Raw genomic sequence first — 20,649 nt, forward strand, 5'->3', positions numbered from 1 at the left:
AAGGTTATTTGAAGTAACGAGGGTCTTGACATTCTTCTCCTCAGGGGTCATGGCAATCAACGCCTTGGCCCTAACAGTAATAGCCTGGGTCGGGAGCCGTCTATAAAATGTCTGACGTGTTTAAACTTGGAGTAGTTGGCCTGTACATCCTTAGTGAAGAAATAGTTGTCGACATATCTAAAAGCGTTGTTATTTCCAGAGATCTCTTCCAAAAAGGTGTCAGTACCATCACTCGTATAATGGTGGAAATGGAAGTACACCGAGTTGGGCTGAGTAGGGTTCGTCTTCAGATCAAATAAGTAGTGGATCTCATGAGGTACTTAAGCAACCCATTTTCTACAATGATAGATAATGTGCAACACAGATAACACCAAGATCGTGTTGGGAGCCTGCTGAGAAAGACTAATACCAAAATAATCTACTAGGCTCCAGAAGTATGGATGAAGAGGAAGTAGGGCACCAGACTTGATGGCAGAGCGTGTCCAGGCACACATACCCAAAGGTGGGTCCTCAGCTCTGTTATTTTGACCAGGGATAGTAAGAGATATGCCAGAGAGGTCAAAGGTCTTCATTAAGTTCTTTACCTTCTCTTCAGTCATGTCAGTGGCAGCCCCCTTGAACCAAACAACCTCGTAATCTGCAGGGCGAGGCTTCTCAATTGTTTTCCATATGATCTCACTAGCCAAGGTGGCCCCAGAATCTGATGAATGGAACTCTTTTCTTATTCTTTTCTTTTGCTGTGCAGCTGGCGAGGCTGTCTTGCTCTTAGAAGAAGGGTGAACCACCTTAGGCAAGAACCTGTGAATAGAACGCTCCTGAGGGTAAGTAACCTGGCAAAGAGAGCCCTCGGTATGTTCTCACTGAGAAGAAGAGTGATGGGGAACCCAGCTAATATCCCAGTCTAAAGGGCGTGGCAAAGAGTCCCGCTGACCGGAAAGACTCCGTTGAGAATAGTGACTTCACTGAGATGTGCCCTGAGAGCCGCGAGGAGTACTATGCTGAGAAGAGATCTACGAAGAGTCAGGCGAAGAGCCCTGAGTGATGTGCCTATCAATCTGAGGATTATCTTTGGAGGGTTGCTGAGTTGTCTATTTTACTATCGTTGTTGGGTATACCTTTTCAAGAAGTCTTCCTCACTAAACAAATATCAAGCAATGCGAGGGAAAATCCTTTTCACACTTTCCAAGAACTCTTGTGGAGTACGCTCGCTTACAAACTTATCTAATGAAGAGGAGCTGGACATCTGCATCAAAGAAAAACAAAGAGTAAAGTTAGTATATTGACATAATGAAGCTTCCTACCACGGACCAAATATGCCAGTAGCTGGGGGCATGTCTATTACTAAGGAGCAAAAATGAAGAAATCAAGGGAAAAATCTATATAGGGGTCAACCCATCGAGACTAAGCTCAGGCCGACCACCATAGGACTCCCCTAAACTTACAAAAATTGATCGAAGTCTCAAAGTAGGGATTGGCCTAGTGGAACTAAGCCTAGGCCAACCACCCTGAATCCTTGAGCTTACAAAATGCAAAAGAAAGGAACTAGTTGGTCGGCCTGGCCAAGGCCGACCACCCTAGGATATTGGAGTCCCAATAACGTCCAAAAAAGAAGACTAGGTGGTTAGCCTAGGCTTAGGCTGACCACCCTAGGGATTGGAGAACACTTTGGCACATCAAGGAGACAAATATGAGCTAAGGTGGTCGGCCAACCACCCTGAGGATTTAAGCTCTAGAAAATCACAAAAAGGCTAGGGTTCAAGTCTCATGAAATAAATGGTGCACCACAAGGAGGATCTAAGGTCAACCAAAACTGAGGATTTGAAACCCTGGAAATCGCCTACACCTAGGTTGTGAAACCCTAGAAATCACCAATCATAAGGAACATAGGTCTATAAATCGCCCAGCTAAGAAAACCATAGGAGTAGTCGTCCTAAACCCTGATTCCGTGCACCTGGAAATCACCCAGCTAAGAAAACCCTATGGGTAGTCGGCCTAAACCCTAATTTCCTAAGCCTGGAAAACGGCCGGGCCAATGAATCTAATGGGTGGTCGGCGTGTAGGCATCTAACCCTAAGCATCACACAAAAAGAGGCCTAGAACATGTCAATTTTTTATTAAGAACATTTTTTTATTCAAACAAGTCAATTATTTTGGATCAAAATAAAACAAACACAAGGAGATTCAAGCAGATTCATCAAAGACATAAAAATTGGGAAATAATACATACCAAAGGAGGCACATGGGTCAGGAGTTTGATGAGTGAGGCCCTACTTATAGTCTCTCAGGCTAAGCAAATTTTTAGGAATTAAAAATCCTTGAAAAATATCTGGTATGGTTAAAAATTCAAATTCCTTGAAAAATATTTTGTATTTTTAAGAATTAATATCCTTGAAAAATATATTATAACTTTAGGACTTCAAATTTCCATGAAAAATATACTAGATTTTTAGGAAATTAATTTTCCTTGAAAAATATAATTATTTTTAGGAATTACAATAATCCTTGAAATCGATACTTAATAAAATTACTACGCAATGTCTCGAGGGACTATGCTGTTAAAGTGTTGCTACAATATGTTTCTCGGTCCAGATTAAGTTTAATGTAATGTTGAACACATTACGATAAACTTGGGGGGCAAATGTTATCCCTCAAAAATCAAGGGATGATGAAGCGAATGAGAAAGCGGCACGTGGCATCACAAATCAGGGAAAAATGATGAAGTATTGAGAAAAGACCGATGAGCATAAAAAGATAGGTCCAGGACTTATAGAGAAGTCGACTAGGCCAAAACCCCCTAGGGGTGATCGGCCTGACCTGTTCAAGAGCCACATGGGTGGTCGACCCACCCTATTCTTCATAGGGTGGTCGGCCTAACCTCACAAATACACTTCGCTGGATAAGTTCACACTCTTCAAGCTGAAGTACCTAGCACCTAGAAGGTAATCAGGCCTAGCACCCAGAAGTTCATCAGGCCTAGCACCTAAGCTTTAAAGGGTCATCAGGTCTAGCACCTAAATCTCATAGACCATCAGGGAACGATTGTGGGAAAGATATTTTCTTGAGAGAAATTGTGGGTAAAGTAGTAACGAGTGAATACTTATGTTCATCCATGTAATTTTCTATCGAGAGATCCAATCCCAAAGACTAAGTGGATTAGGTTATTACTGTTCATCAGAACAGGGCTGAACCACTATAAAATTTCTGTGTGTTTGTTTAAGATATTTGTACTCTGTCGTATATTATTTTTATTTCGTTCAAAAGGTGTCGTATACCATACATACGACCGTTGGCCAATTTCACAGGTCAGCAGAGCTCAATAACTATTCAGTTCCAGAATCAACCCTTAAGGGAACCAATATTCGATCCATTAGGAAATCATGGATTCCAATATTGTAATTCATGTTCCCAGCCATCCATGGTATTGAATCTCCAAAACAAAAGGCATTAGCCTCATTATTCTAAGAAACCTTAACGAGTGAATCAAAAGGTCCAATAAACATAAATAGGAGTTCATGAATACTTAGGATTTATACTGATCTAGAAATGATCATCTGTTATGATAAGAATTAAATCTTTACGTCAAACCATAATTGTCACTCAATCCTCTATAGACGGTCTACAATGAAATGGGACTAAAATACTGTTTTACCCCTCATTATATTTTATCCTTAAAACACTTAGTTCCTTGTAAATGATATTTCTATAAAATAATATTAATTACTGAAATGAGATCTCTATCATTTAGTACCTTGAAAAAAACTTAAAGGAAACCATCGTTTTACTTCTTCATATAGATGTTCATATCTATGATTAACATTCCCACTCAATTATACTACCTAGTTCCCAAGAGGTAAGTACGGGCTAGTTCTTAGGGTAAGCTGGTAACGAACAAGGCAGAGAACCCAAATAATACAATAAGTTAGAAAACTAAACACTCAGAATTGAGATTGAATTTACCTATGGTCAACTATATGACATGAATAGAATATATGATAACGTTATGTTTACTTATCCTATCTACTGTCAATATCGGTCCAGCTCGATGTAACAAATACATCCAATCTTATCTACTTTGCTAATGTTCTGGAAAGAACATAACACTACAATGTGTAAGTGTTAGGAAAAAATAGATTGCCTCAATGGAAATAGGTCAGAATATTACAACTCTAGGCAATATATTACAAATAAATATAGATTGATTAAATAAGGTTACAACTCAATGACTGAAAGTACAAATAAATATAGAGAAAGAAGAAGAGGAGGATTAAAATAGAAAATACAACTTTTGATAAAAAGATAGAAATAAATTTGAGGTAGTAGAAAGAAAGATGTAGATAAGATTACAACTCTTAAGCAAAGATACAAGTAAATATAACAAGAATGATAAGAAGAAAAAAAACAATAGAAGAAAATAAGAACAAGAACAAAATAATAAGATAATCTCACTCACACAACCAAAGTGAAGAGTGTTAGGGATCACCAACTTGAACAAGGTTTGAAACCTTTGTCCAAAAGCTTATTTCCCCCTAACTCAAGCACTAAGGGATCTCTCTCAGATTTTGGAAATGCTTTCTGGAATTATCAAGCCTTAAGGTGTTTCTAGCCAAGTGCTCTAATGGATAGAAATGTTGTGTCTTTCAAGTGAGCTATAGGCTCCTATTTATAGAGTTTAGAGACACCCTTTGAATTTCTAATTCCACCAACCCCCATGGTTGTTACCAATATTTAATTGGATTAATATGGAATTAAAAATGAGATTTGGGAGCTATTTGGGTTTTTTGAGCCGTTCAACAAAGATAGAAAAAACTGAAGAAAAAAAAATGGTCAATTTTGGCCTGTGGCCGCAATCAGAGACATTAGTGGCCGCGGCCACTACTCTCTGTCCCATTGGCCGCGCCCACTGACCATTTTCAGCACTTGAAAATGTGTTGTTTTTCCAAATGGTTCCAAACCCTCCCAAATGATTTTGTAACACCCAAAACACATTATTGGGGTTAAAATCATATCTCTTACATCCATTTCACATATGGCTTTATGAAATTCATCTCAATATTGTGTAACACCAAATTTACACAATAAAGGGTAATATTTGGAAGTTACAAATTTGTAACACCAAATATGTTACATTATTTGGATATATCTCATATATCTAAATATTGTAACTATCTATTATATGTTACAATATGTGACACTCTTTGTCACACTTATTTAATCTAAGACATTATATTATAAAATAATATAACAGTAAGTAGATCATATCGTAGATTGGCCAGTCAGTGTAAATCCTGTGCACTAGCTAATCTTATGACTAACTTAATTTGAACATCTAATTATATTTATATTCCATTGTGATTACGTCACAATAAATACGATTAGCTATATGCTTATTGTACGCCCTAAATATCCGCGAGTTATTTGCGAGCTGGAAAAGGGAATAATTCAGTCCGCCACATGTAAGTCGTCCACCCGGAGCTGCGGGTACAAGTCTCCACCTCCCAAGCCCGAGCTGATCAGAGAGTTAGCAGTTTACTCGAAGGCAGTGGGTCAGCAGTACGGATATCACGAGCTGGCGCTACATCAAGCTCGAGGTGCAACATAGATCTGACACTCGAATCCTTGTAAAGGCTACCATGCAATGTAAACGTGCACATATCAGACATCATGTGTCTATTCCATTCCTGAATTCTCGGACACACAATATAAATGTGTGTGTTTAGGCACCCCACGCCTGGTTTGGGCGATGCGGCCCATTATCCCCCCTTACCTATTGATTAGAGAACACCTCATTGTCAGATTTAGGAATTAATCATCAGTGTCACAGAGATGACATGATGGGTAAGAAGGTCACGGGATGACCCCCTTTACCAACGCCCAGGTATCCTCTCCCTATAAATACCAAGACCCTGGGTGTGGCAAGGGGTTGGCATTTTGGTGGTAAAGAAACACTCTGTAAGGAATACTCAAGAGATATCAATCATATTGACTAGTGGACTAGAGGGATTTTAACCTTCGAACCACCTAAAAATAAAAGAGTGATAACCTTCACACGATATTAATCTCGCCAGTTTGGAATTAAAGTATTTTCATATTACGGTTCACTATTTAGCACTAATCCATCCAGTTTATTCGTATAATTATCTGTTGGCGAAGAACCGCGTCAACAGTTTGGTGCATTCAGTGAGAGAATTTAGATTGGTGCTATCGCAGAAACCTGACCATGGTGGTTACTCGTTCGAGGCATGGTAATGAAGCGGATCAACATGATGAGCAGGAGGCCCACCATGCCTCCATGTCCGATGAACAAAACCCCGAGGTCCAGCAGCGATCGGGAAAGCAGCCAGCGGGCCAGGGTGACACCGGAAGTTCGGCACCCCGACCGCCAAATCCAAACCCGGATTTCTACACGGTGATAGAGATGGAGAACGCACAGTTGAGAAGTCAGCTGTCAAAAGCAAACAAGCAAATCGAAGAGGTCTTGGCTCGGCTACCCCCTCTTACAACCGACGCTAGCGTCAGAAAGAGGCATAGTGGGACTCATAAGTCCTACTGGGATAACCGGTCCAGGCCCAGCCGGTCAGTCAGAACCTCAACTCCGAGTTCTACTCCCACGTCACACCATCACCAGGAAACTGTGTTTGAGGAGTTTCCTAGGGCTAATAAGCAATTCAGCCGATCGGTCCGAACCTCAACTCCTAGCTCGATTCCACCATCGAGCGCAACTAGAAGGGCCCGAGGCAGCTCGCAGAGGAGATCTGGGGAGGGATCACGAAGACAGCCTGCTCCGGCCAGCCGTCCTGTACCACGGTCGAACCGCCGAGCGTAGGACGTGGGGAATTGTAGAGTGGAGCGGCCGCGACGTAACTTTTTTCGCCCGGACGGGACTAGGATCGCGTCACCAGTTAGGCATCCCCCGTCGCCAATGTGATACCCATCTCCTCCCCGTCAAGTTTCGGACATTCCGGCTCATGGGAACAGTAGGAGAAATCCTCCTTCCGCCGGTCCTTCCCGTCGCAGCCGAGGGAACGGGGAAGTCCCGGATCCTCACCCTCAGCAGTGGGCTCCGAGTTTTTCAAACGGGAGTTACTGGACCGGGAGTCATCGAAGTGGCATGTTCGGTGAAGACCTGCGCAATTGCTTGAGTTTGGGTCAAAGCCCTCGGGCCACCCCTCGGGCCAACCTTTGAGATAGCCTCAACTCACAAAGAGGAGATCCGGTTAGAAATGGTAGTCATGCTCACAGAGGGGATGGTCTGTCGAAGTACGTGACAGTGGGAATGTCCCACCTAACCAAGCTCAAGCTTGGAGGGACAATAACTCACCTAACACTTACAATGGATTTGGAGCTGTTGAACAACCCCAGATCAACCAAGGAAGTAAGGACCAAACCTTAGAGCATTTAGCTTAGATGGAGGAGCTGATGAAGAAGCTCTTATCAAAAAAGGACCAAACCTTAGAGCATTTAGCTTAGATCGGGGGATGAACTCGAGCTCTTCGCCCCCAGCATAGCAGCCACAACGTATCCACCTAGTTTCCGTATGCCCCACTTGTCCAAGTTCGATGGAGACGGAGACCCGTTGGATCATTTGGGTATGTTCAACACCCTGGTGATGGCCCACAACATCGGCCCCAAGCTAAGGTGTTTGATATTCCCTTCCACCTTGATTGGGCCGGCCAGGCAATGGTTCAAGCATAATAAAAAGCAGTCCATCAGCTCATGGAAGACCTTTTCTGCTGACTTCAAGAGGACATTCTGAGCTTCTCAAGCTGCCTGCGTCAAATCCGACACCCTGGCAAACGTGAAGCAGTAGCCCGAAGAACCTTTGAAAGCTTAGATGAGCAGGTTCGTAAACGTTGTGACTCGAGCCAGGGACGCGGATGATAGGTCCAAGCTTATGGCCTTGAGGAATGAAATCCTCGTTGAAGGCGGACTATGGAAAGAGATACAGAGGAAAGGTGTCAGCACCGTGGATGAATTCCTAAACAAGACCCAGGGATGGATAAATCTGGAAGAGGCGTGAGCATCGGTCGCGGGAACCAGCCAAGCCCCTGATCAGCCCATTGGAGCGGGAACGGATGTCGTGAAAATGACTCAAACTGTTACATAGAATAACCAATTGGGTGGACGAAAGAGAAAAGGAAGCAACAAGGGTGGCCAGCACAGCCCGAAGAAGAACAAGCCCGCGGAAAAATTTAAGCCAGTCTACACGACTTACACCGAGAACACAAACACTAGGGAGCATATTCTCCTAGTAAACTCTGCCCGCCTTCCCTGGAAAATGCCGGAGCCTTTGAAGAACCAGAAGGCCAAGAGGGACCCTTCCAAGTTTTGTCGATTCCACAACGACATTGTCCACAACACTGACGATTTTAGGCATTTGAAGGATGAGATCGAGACTCTCATCAGAGCCGGACCCTTGGCTCAATATGCGCAAAATAGAGTTCCCGCCCGAGTCGATCTCTTATTTCAAAAGTTGCGACAGGTGCCAGCGGTTTGCCACGGTCGCCCGAGTCCCTCCAGTCGAGCTAAGGATGATCTCTTCCCCGTGGCCGTTCGCGGTCTAGGGGATTGATTTAGTCGATGTCCTTCCCACGGGAAAGGGAGGAGTTCGCTATGCTGTAGTGGCTGTAGACTACTTCACAAAGTGGGTAGAACCAGAGCCCCTGGCGATGATCACTTCAAAGAAGGTCCTCAACTTTGTGGTTAAGAGTATTGTCTGCCGATTTGGGTTGCCAAAGAAGGTAGTGTTGGATAACGGAACACAGCTCGATAGCGACCTCTTCACCGAATTCTGCGAGAGGCACGACATAGTTAAAAGCTTCTCGTCCTTGGCCTATCCCCAGGCTAATGGGTAGGTCGAGGCTATGAACAAGACATTGAAAGCAAGCCTTAAGAAGAGGTTGGACAAAGCCAAGGGGGTTTGGCCCGAACAACACCCCCAAGTGTTGTTGGCATACCGGACCTCACACCGAACTTCGACGGGTCACACTCCCTTCTCCCTGGCTTTCGGGAGTGAGGCCGTCCTTCCTGTCGAAGTAAAGGTAGCCTCGCATAGAGTCTGGACATTTGACCAAGACCAGAACGACAAATTCCTCTGTGCGTCCCTCGACCTAATTGACGAAAAATGAAAAGCTTCACAGCTGCAGCTCGCGCATTATCAACAGAAGATCACTCGTTATTTCAACTCGAAGGTCAAGAAACGCATCTTTAGAGTAGGTGACCTGGTGCTCCGAAGAGACTTCTTGGCTAGTAAAGACCCCAAAGACGGAGTGTTGGGACCAAACTGGGAAGGACCCTATCAAATAATAGAGGTTGTGAAAGAAGGAACCTTTAAACTAGCTCGACTTAATGGAGAGGCAGTCCCACGGACCTGGAATGTTATGCACCAAAAGAAGTATTATCAGTAATACTTTTGTAAGGCTTAGTTAGAAATGTCACCTTGTTGTATTAAATAATGAGAGATAGTTTCCTCGTATCATTGTATATGTTTGTGGATGTAATGTTAACCGAACACGTTTTAAGTAACCATGAATGGTCCTTTCCTGGTTACTTGGGGGGCATATATCCTAGATACAACAAGGTTTTAAGACTTAGAAGTTAATTCAAATTGGCTAATCGATGTTTTTCTTAAAAAGCATGAGATATCAATAAAGAATTCACGCGAACTAAGTTTTTAAAGTCAATGTCCGGGATACAACCAGGTCCTGAGACTTAGAAGTTGATTCAAATTGATTAATTGACGTTTTTCTTAAAAAGCACGAGATATCAATAAAGAATTGACGCGAACTAAGTTTTTAAAGTCAATGTCCTGAATACAACCAGGTCCTGAGACTTAGAAGTTGATTCAAATAGATTAATTGATGTTTTTATTAAAAAACACTAGATATCAATAAAGAATTGACGCGAACTAACTTTTAAAAGTCAATTTCCTGGATACAACCAGGTCCTAAACTTAGAAGTCAATTCAAATTGGTTAATCGATGTTTTTCTTAAAAAGCACGAGATATCAATAAAAAATTGACGCGAACTAAGTTTTTAAAGTCAATGTCCTGGATACAACCAGGTCCTAAACTTAGAAGTTAATTCAAATTGGTTAATCGATGTTTTTCTTAAAAAGCACGAGATATCAATAGTAAATTAACGCAAACTAAGTTTTTACCAAATGCGCTAAGAGTAAATGGAAATAATGGTAAAAATAGAGTAAAATAAATCTCGGGAAAACCAATTGTCTAGAGGAAAAAAACCTCGTGGTAAAAGATTACAAACAAATAAAAATAAAAATTCTAGACCCCCCCAGGCCATTCCGTTGAGGTCACCCCTTCGACTTCCTACTCACCCGCTGCGGAAGTCTCCTCGGTCTCAGAGGGTGCCTCCTGTTGAAGACGAGCCTTGAACTTCTCAAGGAAGGGCTCCCACACCTCCTGCGCCAGGAAGGAGAAATTGCCATCCTGGTTGAAGGCCCAGCAATGATAGAGCATGGTTTCCATGGAGGAACTGGAAGATGCCCTCTCGGCAACAAGGGCGGCCTTGGCCTCCTCAAGCTCGGCCTTCGCTGTGGCCAAGGCGGCCTATGCAGCCTCGAGATCGGTTTTCGTCGCGGCCAAGGCCCTCTGTGCGGCTTCCAGATCGGCCTTCGCAGCGGCCAGTGCGACCTGCGCGTCATTTTCATTTTCCTTGACAATCGTCAGGGAAGCCTTGGCATCTTGCTCTTGCTATAGTGTAGATGCGAGAGCGGCCTGGGCGGTCTGGAACTCGCCCTTGATCTCGTCAAACTTGGCCCTAGACCGAGCTATGCTGCGGTGTAGAGCCAAAGCCGCCTACAAAGGAAAATATAGTAAGGCATGTGATAAAGAGAAAGCAGAGAAAATTGACTAAGTTAACTAGGCAACCTTACCGTGAGGTTCATCCCCAGTAAAAGACTCCATGACATTCTTAGGGCTCCTCGTCTCAATCTCCCGCAATTCCCTCGGGGTGGCGTTGTAGTAATGCTCCATCGTATAGCTCACAGTCTCGTAGACCGTCCCTCGGAAGGCCTCAGGGAGTTTTTCCAAAGCCTGAGTGTTAACCGATATGCGCACAATGGGAGTGGGAGCTGGCGTGGTTCCAGCTGGTGCCTCCAGATCCCGAGTAGGGACATGAGGTCGCGGAGGAGGTGGAGGCATGTTCTCCACTGCGACAGGGCCCTGGCTCCTCCCCTTAGCGGGAGACTTGTTGACGAGCCTGGGAGGAGTCTTCATGGTAAACCGGGGCTTCTTGACCAAGGGCCCGGACGATCCGGAGGAAGGATTCCCCCCCTGGAAGATGGACCGCAGGACGTTGTCTCTGGGTTGTGCCATCTCTTCACCTGAAACAAAAAATAAGGAAGCGTTAGGACACATGTAAGTTTATTCGATTAGATGAAAAATCTAAGGATATATTGAAAAGGTCCTACCCTCCGAACTGAAGGAGGAATCTATTGCCACGACCTCCAGCCGCAGAGCTTCTATGGGGGACTCTAGGTTTATAACCTCGCGAATGAGAGGGGGCTCGGGGTCCGAGTCAGTCTCAGGACTGGACTCCTCTACATACTGTCTAAGCCCCGGAGCGACTACACCCTCCAGAAGGGAAGGCCATGACCTAACGTTGGTCTCGTACTCCTCAAAAAAGGCTGACCTAAAGGCCAGGGTGTTGTCTAATGCTACAGTGCCCCTAGGGCGGCTCATGTCATAGGGTGGCACTAGTTGATCTACACACTGGAGTAGGGTTACGTTAAGGTCTGGGTCATCTCGGTGGCGATGTAGGAGCTGGCTTGGGTTAAACCTAGCGAGTCGAAGGTCTACGACAGCCCCGTCTAAATTCGTAAACAGGTAGGGGTTACCTTGGCTGGAGGGGCCGGCTGCTGCCCTGGAATGGATCCGATCCGCGTCAGGGTCTCGAACAACCTCGAGGGCCCGCTTCCGGCGCACGAGCGACACCTCTTCTTCCTTTTCCTGCTCATCATCCACCGCAGCACCCCCCTCGGGAATGGGCGCCAACTCACAGGCTACTGGGATGGCCCACGACCTCCTCAAGGCCAGAGAGATTAACTTGCACGCCAGCATCGTCTCATCAGACATGAGCTGGCGGTAGTCTTTGTCGCTTGGTGGGAGCCCCACCAAGGCCTCATATTGACCCCCGAGGGTCACCGATTTGGCCGTCCTTGCAAAAATTGATGCACGATGGTATTCAAGTCAATTCACATGGAAAGAAACAAATCAGAAGATTTTGCGAGCTGAGGAGAGAAAGAACTTACGAGGACGGTTGAAGTAGTGGTGATCGCAGTTGCGAAACCTCGTCAACATAAAGAACTGGTCCTTGAATTCGTTGGGGTGGCTGGGCAGCTCGATGATTGCGAAAGAGTTGGGAAAACGGGTCAGGTAGTAGAACCCGTCGCCTCACCCCCGTTGATCCGGGCTGGCTTTGAGGCAGAAAAATATAGGATGTCCACTGGTGTAGGGACCTCCCATTCATGCTTCAGGAAGAGATACCTGAGCCCCGCCAGCAGACGGTAGGAGTTCGGGGGCAGTTGAAAGGGAGCCAGCCTCACGTAATTCAGAAAGTCCACGAAGTACTGGTCCAAAGGAAGGAAGGCCCCGGCCTTGAGGTGTTCATCGCTCCAAGCCGCGAAATCCTCGTTGAGAGGCATGCAGCTCCTCTCGCCCTCAAAGGGAGGTCGGAGAACAAGAGCACTTGTCCCAATTTTGATGTTATGGGACAGCAAGATCTTGTTGACTCTCCCTTGGGTCATATCCTTCGAGACTATCCTCTCAGCCTCAAAGAAGGCATCAGGTCCCACCTCGACCTCTTTCTCCACGGTGGGACCAGAGTGGGGGATTGGAGATTCGATAACTATCTCTTTCCCCTTGCTGGCCTGCTGGGATGATGAGCCGGCGGCGCTCTTCTTGGGCATGTTCTTCCTGGGCCCCATATAGTCGCCTAGCAGACAAATATGAAGAAAGTTTAGATAGGCGGCCTAAAAATAGAAAGGGAATCTAGCGCGAGAAGTGATTTTTGTACACGGGCTAAGGTAATCTTAGCCCGCGGTGCGTGAGGCCATGCGATGCTATGATCACGCACTTGTGTTTCCAACGGATCCCCAATTCCTTGGGATCTGTGTGTCAAGAGGGTCAGGATAATATTTGACTTGGAGGGGAAGTTTCAAAAAGCAAAACTGCCTAGGAAGCGTGACTCCTAAGCTACCCAGTTTTGCACCCCAAAAACCTATTGCCTTCCCCTCTCCAAATAGGCATTCCAGAAAAGTTACCCAGAAAAACTACCCAGAATAGTTTCCCAAAAATTATCTTGTCCTATACATCACATTCCTAAACATGTTCTCATATGATCGATACCCCTAGGGTAAAAACCTACGCACAAAACACCAGCCAAAAACAACCTACAGTGCGCAACTAAGAAAGAAGTTAACCTAACAAAGTAACAGAAATATCAAAAAGTGCAACAGGCAGAGGACTTACAATGTTTTTGCCGTGTGAAAGTCGCAAAGAGCGTAGGAGTCAGAGTCATGGTGAAGCCTTTAGAACTGGAGTTGGGAAGAAAACTCTTGTGACAAGAGCGTAGGGATCTGTGGGACGATAACCGAAAGAAGAAAGACTTCTGAGGTTAAAGAGGAGAGAAAATGAGGAAAAATTTTTCAAATAAAAGGTGGCTCATGCGAAGGGTGGCCAATCTTATATAAATGTAAGAAGCAAAGGAACGAGGACCGTTCGATCGCATTAATGCGAGAAACGAGGGTCATGACTCGAGAGGCGGAACGACGGCCGAAGATAGCTAGGCCATTTAATGCAAGTCTCGGAAGCCGGACCGTCGCCAACCACGGTGCTCCACGTGTCCGATACCTGCGCAGTGGATGGGACATGAAGAGTTGAAAAAGAAACCTAAAAGCCGCCGCTGTGGTCACAGATGACGTCATGTGTCACGAGCAGGGGCTTTGGGGGAAAATGTACGCCCTAAATATCAGCGAGTTATTAGCGAGCTAGAAATGGGCATAATTTAGTTTGCCACGTGTACGTCGTCCACCCGGAGCTGTGGGTACGAGTCTCCACCTCCATAGCCCAAGCAGATCAGAGAGTTAGCTATTTACTCGAAGGCAGTGGGTCAGCAGTATGGATATCACGAGCTAGCGCTACATCAAGCTCGAGGTGCAACATAGATCTCACACTCGAATCTTTGTAAAGGCTACCACACAATGTAAACGTGCACATATCAGACATCACTTGTCTATTCCATTCCTGAACTCTCGGACACGCAGTATAAACGTGCGTGTTCAGACACCCCACGGCTGGTTTGGGCCATGCGGCCCATTACCCCCCCCCCCTTACCTATTGATTAGACAACACCTCATTGTCAGGTTTTAGGAATTAATCATCTGTGTCACAGAGATGACATGATGGGTAAGAAGGTCACGAGATGACCCTCTTTACCAACGCCCAAGTATCCTCTCCCTATAAATACCAAGACCCTGGGCGTTGCAAGGGGTTGGCATTTTGGTGGTAAAGAAACACTCTGTAAGAAATACTCAAGAGATATCAATAATATTGACTGGTGGACTAGAGGGATTTTAACCTTCGAACCACCTAAAAAGAAAAGAGTGATAACCTTCCCATGATATTAATCTCGCTAGTTTGGAATTAAAGTATTTTCATATTACGGTTCACTATTTAGCACTAATCCATCCCGTTTATTCGTATAATTATCTGTTGGTGAAGAACCGTGTCAACACTTATGATATAATAGAAGTTTATAATAAACATATAGTCATGAAAATAATACATTTGAGAAAACTAATTGACCAAGTCAAAAAGTGATTTCTATTCTTTTATTGATAATTACAAGGAGATTACTAAGAAATTGGGTTTAGATTAGGGCATAAAACCCCAACGGAGCTCACAGCTGATAAGATTCCATCATAATCATCTTCATCATTAAATGATAAACGAAAAATTTAGGAAATCATGATTTGTGGAAAAGAAACCTCGGTGCAACGTCGCTATGAACATGAGGCACATGTCCTTGTTTATGATACAGACAAGAATGATCCATTAACATTTAAAGATGAAATAAATGATTCTGAAAAGGATAAATGGAAAGAATCCATAAACCAAGAAACATAATCATTGTATTCCAATTCTGTCTGACAGCTTGTGGATCCACCTGAAGATGTCATGCCCATATGGTGTAAGTGGATATACAAGAAGAAAAGAGGTGTAGATGGGAAAGTAGTGACTTTCAAATCAAGTTTAGTAGCCATAGGTTACACTCATATAGAAGGTGTTGATTATGAAGAAACATTTTCTCCTGTGGCCAAGCTCAAATCCATTCGCATCCTCTTATCCATAGCGTCTGCCAATGATCATGAGATATGGAAAATGGACGTCAAGACAAACTTTCTAAATGGCTATCTTGATGAAAGTATCTATATGGTACAACCATCAGGGTTCACAAAGAAAGGGGAAGATCAAAAGGTGTGTAAGTTGTTGAAATCCATTTATCGATTAAAGCAAGCATCTAGATCTTGGAATATCACATTTGATGAAACAATTAAAACATATGGCTTTGAATAAAATGTTAATGAAGCATCTGTTTATAAATTCATCAAAGGAAAAGTGGTGGGTTTCTTAGTTCTTTAAATTGATGACATTTTTCTCATTGGGAACAATGTAGAGACATTGTCGAACGTGAAGGAGTGGTTAGCCGAAAAGTTCCAAATGAAAGATTTGGGCAAGGCAAGATATGTTCTAGGAATCCAAATCCTAAGGGATAGGAAGAAAAAGTTCTTTGCACTTTCTCAGGGTAATTATACATGTAAGGTGCTTGAAAGATTCTCCATGGAGAATTACAAGAAAGGTCAGTTATCGCCCAGACATGGAATTTCTCTCTCCAAGGAACAATGTCCTGAGACACCTCAAGAGGAAGAAGATATGAGAAAGTATCCTTATGCTTCAGCAGTTGGGAGTCTCATGTATGCTATGTTGTGTGCAAGGCCCGGCATATGTTATGAAGTTGGGATTGTAAGTCGTTATGAATCAAATCCTAGTTTGGAACAATGGATTCAGAGGGTGAGTTGAACCCCACTGGATGCACTGATACTGATTTCCAATAAGAAAGACAGTCGAAAGTCGACATCTGGGTTAGTGTTCACTCTTGGTAATGGAGTTGTTGTCTGGAGAATCATTAAACAATCCAACATAACTGATTCAACCATGGAAGTTGAATACATAGCGTCTTGTGAAGCAACTAAAGAGGCGGTTTGGTTGAGGAAGTTCTACACTAATCTGGAAGTTGTTCCAAATATTGATAAGCCACTAATCCTGTCTTGTGACAACAGTGGAGCAGTAGAGAATTTAAAAGAAATGAGAAGCCACAAGAGAGGAAAGCATATAGAAAGGAAATACCATGTGGTAAGAGAGAGAGTACACTGAGGAGATGTGATTGTTATGAAGATAGCATCGGAACAGAACCTGGCTGACTCGTTTACCATGACACTTCCTACAAAGTCATTCATGGGTCACGTGCGCAATATGGGATTAAGGGAGATCTCTCACTTGCTTTGAGGGAAAATGGGAGATTGTTAGGAATGATGCCCTAAAAGCATGTAAAGAAATTTTATTGGTTTTAAATAAAAGTAAAATTTTATTATATTTGAATGTTATAATTATTGTTTGAATTAATTATAATAATATCAAGAAAATTCCATATTCATATATGAGAATATGACATTGTATTAGTATGAGAGAATTAAGATCATATACAATGAATAAAATAGTCAGTAACATATTAAAGTATAATATCTTTAATGAATGGTTACTAGTACGGTTTGCTAAGTATATGAGACGCGAGTAATCTAGATTCAGATTACTGATGTGGATAGACATCTTAGTAAAGGTGTTGTATGTAATAGAGATTATATATGACAGGACTGATGAGAATTAATTATCTTTTTAAACTTGTCGTTTGACGTAAAGATTTGATTTTTATCATAATAGATGATTATTTGTAGATCAGTCTAAATCCTAAGTATTCATGAACTTCTGTTTATGTTTATTGGATCTTTTGATTCACTCGTTAAGGTCTCTTAGAATAATGTGGCTAATGAATTTTGTTTTGAAAATTCAATATCATGAATGGCCGGGAACATGAATTATAATAATGGAATCCATGCTTTCCTAACAGATTGGATATTGGTTCCCGTAAGGGTTAATTATGGAACTAAATAGTTACTGAGCTAAAATCTATAATTAGATTGTAGATTAATTATTCGCTAGTGAATTAATGTTACTTAAGGATCAAGAGGTAATTAGAATTGTAAAACGGTAATTTTGGCCATCTCTAATTAACGAACTAATAATGGAGGACATAACTACATATATTGATTATATCAATGGACTACAAGAGAAAACTCTGTAAATATAATTCAATAAATTTCTTAGAGTGAAATTCCATAGTTATAGTGGAGTAATTATGAAATTAATAAATAAGATTATTAGATTAAAGAGTTTAATTAATAATCTGGTTTGTTGGAGCTTCGTATTATAGATCCATGGTCCCCAGATCACCTTTGTCCTACTCTGTTAAGGGTAAGGATGTCAGAAGAAAGATTTGTAAAGAGAAATGACTAAATTGCAAATGAATTAAGTTTTCAGGGCAATAAAATAATTATGTGATGATAATGGGTAATTGATTAATTGTGAATTAATCAATTATTTAACTATATAGTTTTTATTTTGAAAATTTGTAGGTTAAAATTAATATTAATCTTGTTTCGATTAATATGAAGAGAGAGAGAATAATAAATATCTTATTTACAATAAGATATTTATTTACTTATTTGAAAACTGATATTTTAAGATAAAATTATTTTGAATTAACTGATATTTATATTGGGATAAATATATTGTCTTAAAGATTGATTAAACAAAAAAATGAGAAAATCAGGGAAACCCTAAATAGGTTGGGCTACATACACTGTGCAACACAGTGTGTGGTGCCTAACTCAGGGATTTTTATCCCTGGGATTTGAATTTTGAATTTCAAATAATTTTGTCTATTCAGTTATTTAATTATTCTTTTTAAATATGATTTAAATAAATAATTAAATTTAAACATCTGATCAGTTTTAATTTCAATTATATTTTTAATAAAATAAAGATCATTGAATTAGATTAAATAATTTTATATAAGTCTGATAGTACGTGAATTTTAGAATAGGCTTTATTATTATTTTTGAGAATAAAAATATAGACTCTCTCTAAAGCGATAGTTTTCTCAAAACGTGAAAACTATTCTAAACCTTCTCTCTATCAGACCTCTATTGATCTCATGTGTTGAGTACATCTAGAGAGTCACATAAATCAACCTATTGAATCATACGTGCCCACATATGTTCTTGTGTGTTTGCGGATTAGCCTGGAAGATCAATGTGTGAACTTTTAGATTGATGGATTGAAAGATCGTTGATTTTATGCAAAAAGGTTCAAGGACACTTGATAGGCTATAAGAGGTAATCCCTGATCTGTTTTGTATGTGATTTAATATTTATATATGTATATGATCCTGGTGGTATTAATATTTATTAAAATGGGTCTATATATTTTGCTGTGTACCTTTGATTTGATCATTTAATACCAACACTCTCTTCAATACCTGAGCGTATGTCGTCACTCCAGGAACTGTAGTAATCCTGACATCTTGAGCAATCATAGAATTCAACCCCCTAAGGAATCTTTCCTTCCTGGTCACATCAGTAGGCACCAAGTCCATAGCGAACTTTGCTAGTCTATTTAACTTTAGGGCATATTCTGTCACTGACATATTTCCCTGAACTAGGCTGCTGAATTCATCTGCCTTCGCAGCTCTCACCGCATCATTATAATACTTTTCATTAAACACATATCTGAATTCTTCCCAATTCATTGTGGTTACATCCCTTGTCTGGGACACGACCTCCTACGAGATTCGAGCATCCTCTTGAAACAAATACATGGCATAAGCCACCCTCTTATTGCACACCACCCTCCTAAAGTCTAGGATGGCTGTGATTATGCTCATCCACTGCTTAGCCTTGAGTTGCTCTGTGCTACCCTAAAAATTCAGAGGGTGTTGTTTCCTGAACCATTCATATAACAATTCCCAAAAGTTCTCTGTCTCTGTCTATTGTTGTACGATTGGTACTGTGGCAGCAGATGGTGCTACTGACGCAACGTTCTTACCAGAACCCGCTGCTATCTCTACTAGCGAAGCTTTTCCTCCTGCCTTTGCCACTTAGCTTACATATCAGCAAGCACCTGTTGCCGCTTCTCAGAGGCTGGCTGAGGATTCTGACCTTGGTCATTATTTTTGACTTGATTTTCAGTGTCAGCTGGCTCATTCGATTGCCCTAGAACCATACTTCCAAGTATTCCATGCCAAACCATGGTCCAAAACTGATCAAATAAGCATTCACATGCATCGGCAATGCTAATAACCATTCCAATAACTTCACACATATACAGTTATGCTAATAAGCATAGCGATTCATATTCATGCTCAATCAAGATGCCAATAGGAACATTCTTAACATTCACAAGTATCAACAGTGCTCATAAGCACGTTCCTGGCATTTGTATGCATAACATAATGTTATTAAGTGTTTCAAACATTCAAGAGAAATAATTATGCTAAAAAGCATTTACAAGCAACAATTGTGCTAATAAGCACATATTTAGCATGCTTACAACAGTCAAGGGCCAGGCCCTATCAGAATAGCTCATGCTTCCTAATTAGGCTGGAAAGTAAGGCGTATATATTTTATTTAAGAAATTGCACACATAACTATATTAATAGTTACCAAACCCTGAGTCGAGCTTGTCTTTAGTGGCGAGTGTACATGCCCAGTCCATCATCAGAAACCCTTAAACATTTGAACCTCAGATACCAAGTTGTTACACTTTACTAATCTAGGGACTGTTATGACGTGTGTTTAAATTAGTGTTGGACTCGCTAAATGAGTCATTTGGACTAAACACATGTGATTAAGTGACTAATGGTTCAGGTATAAATAATCTTGGTCAAAGGAATAAACATTACCATTAAAAACATTAGTCTTTACATGGGATCCCAAAATACAAGTTTAAAAATTGTGTACAACTCTGGGATTATAAGATAAGCCAACCTAAGCAGCAAAACAGGGTCCAACCCTGGTTCCCCTGCGATATCTCAACCGTGGCAGTCAAACAGACTGCATATGTACACACCACCTCTAACACTCTCCAACTCTTGGCTGGCCAAGCCTCTCCTTACTTATACCTGCACCACATAGCACCTGTGAGCTAAGGCTTAGCAAGAAAACATATTTAACAGATTCAAATAGTCAATAGAATATAGCAACATGCTTAATAGTAATAACTAAAACCAAGCAAACACATTGTATAAGTAAGCAATCACAGGGTCATACAAGTGCGTATCAAACTTCTATTCAATCAAGTGGCATCTGAGCAGTCAAGTGCATAATACACTAGTAGCATCTGCGTTCAGCACGGATAGTGCCGACCATGGCTTATAATCCTAGCTTTCCAATCAAGAACAACATACATATAATGTAACGCCCCAAACTCCAGGGACCGTTACGGTGTGCCTTGTAAA

Source organism: Humulus lupulus, chromosome 8 (assembly GCF_963169125.1).
Source record: "Humulus lupulus chromosome 8, drHumLupu1.1, whole genome shotgun sequence".
NCBI lineage: Eukaryota > Viridiplantae > Streptophyta > Magnoliopsida > Rosales > Cannabaceae > Humulus > Humulus lupulus.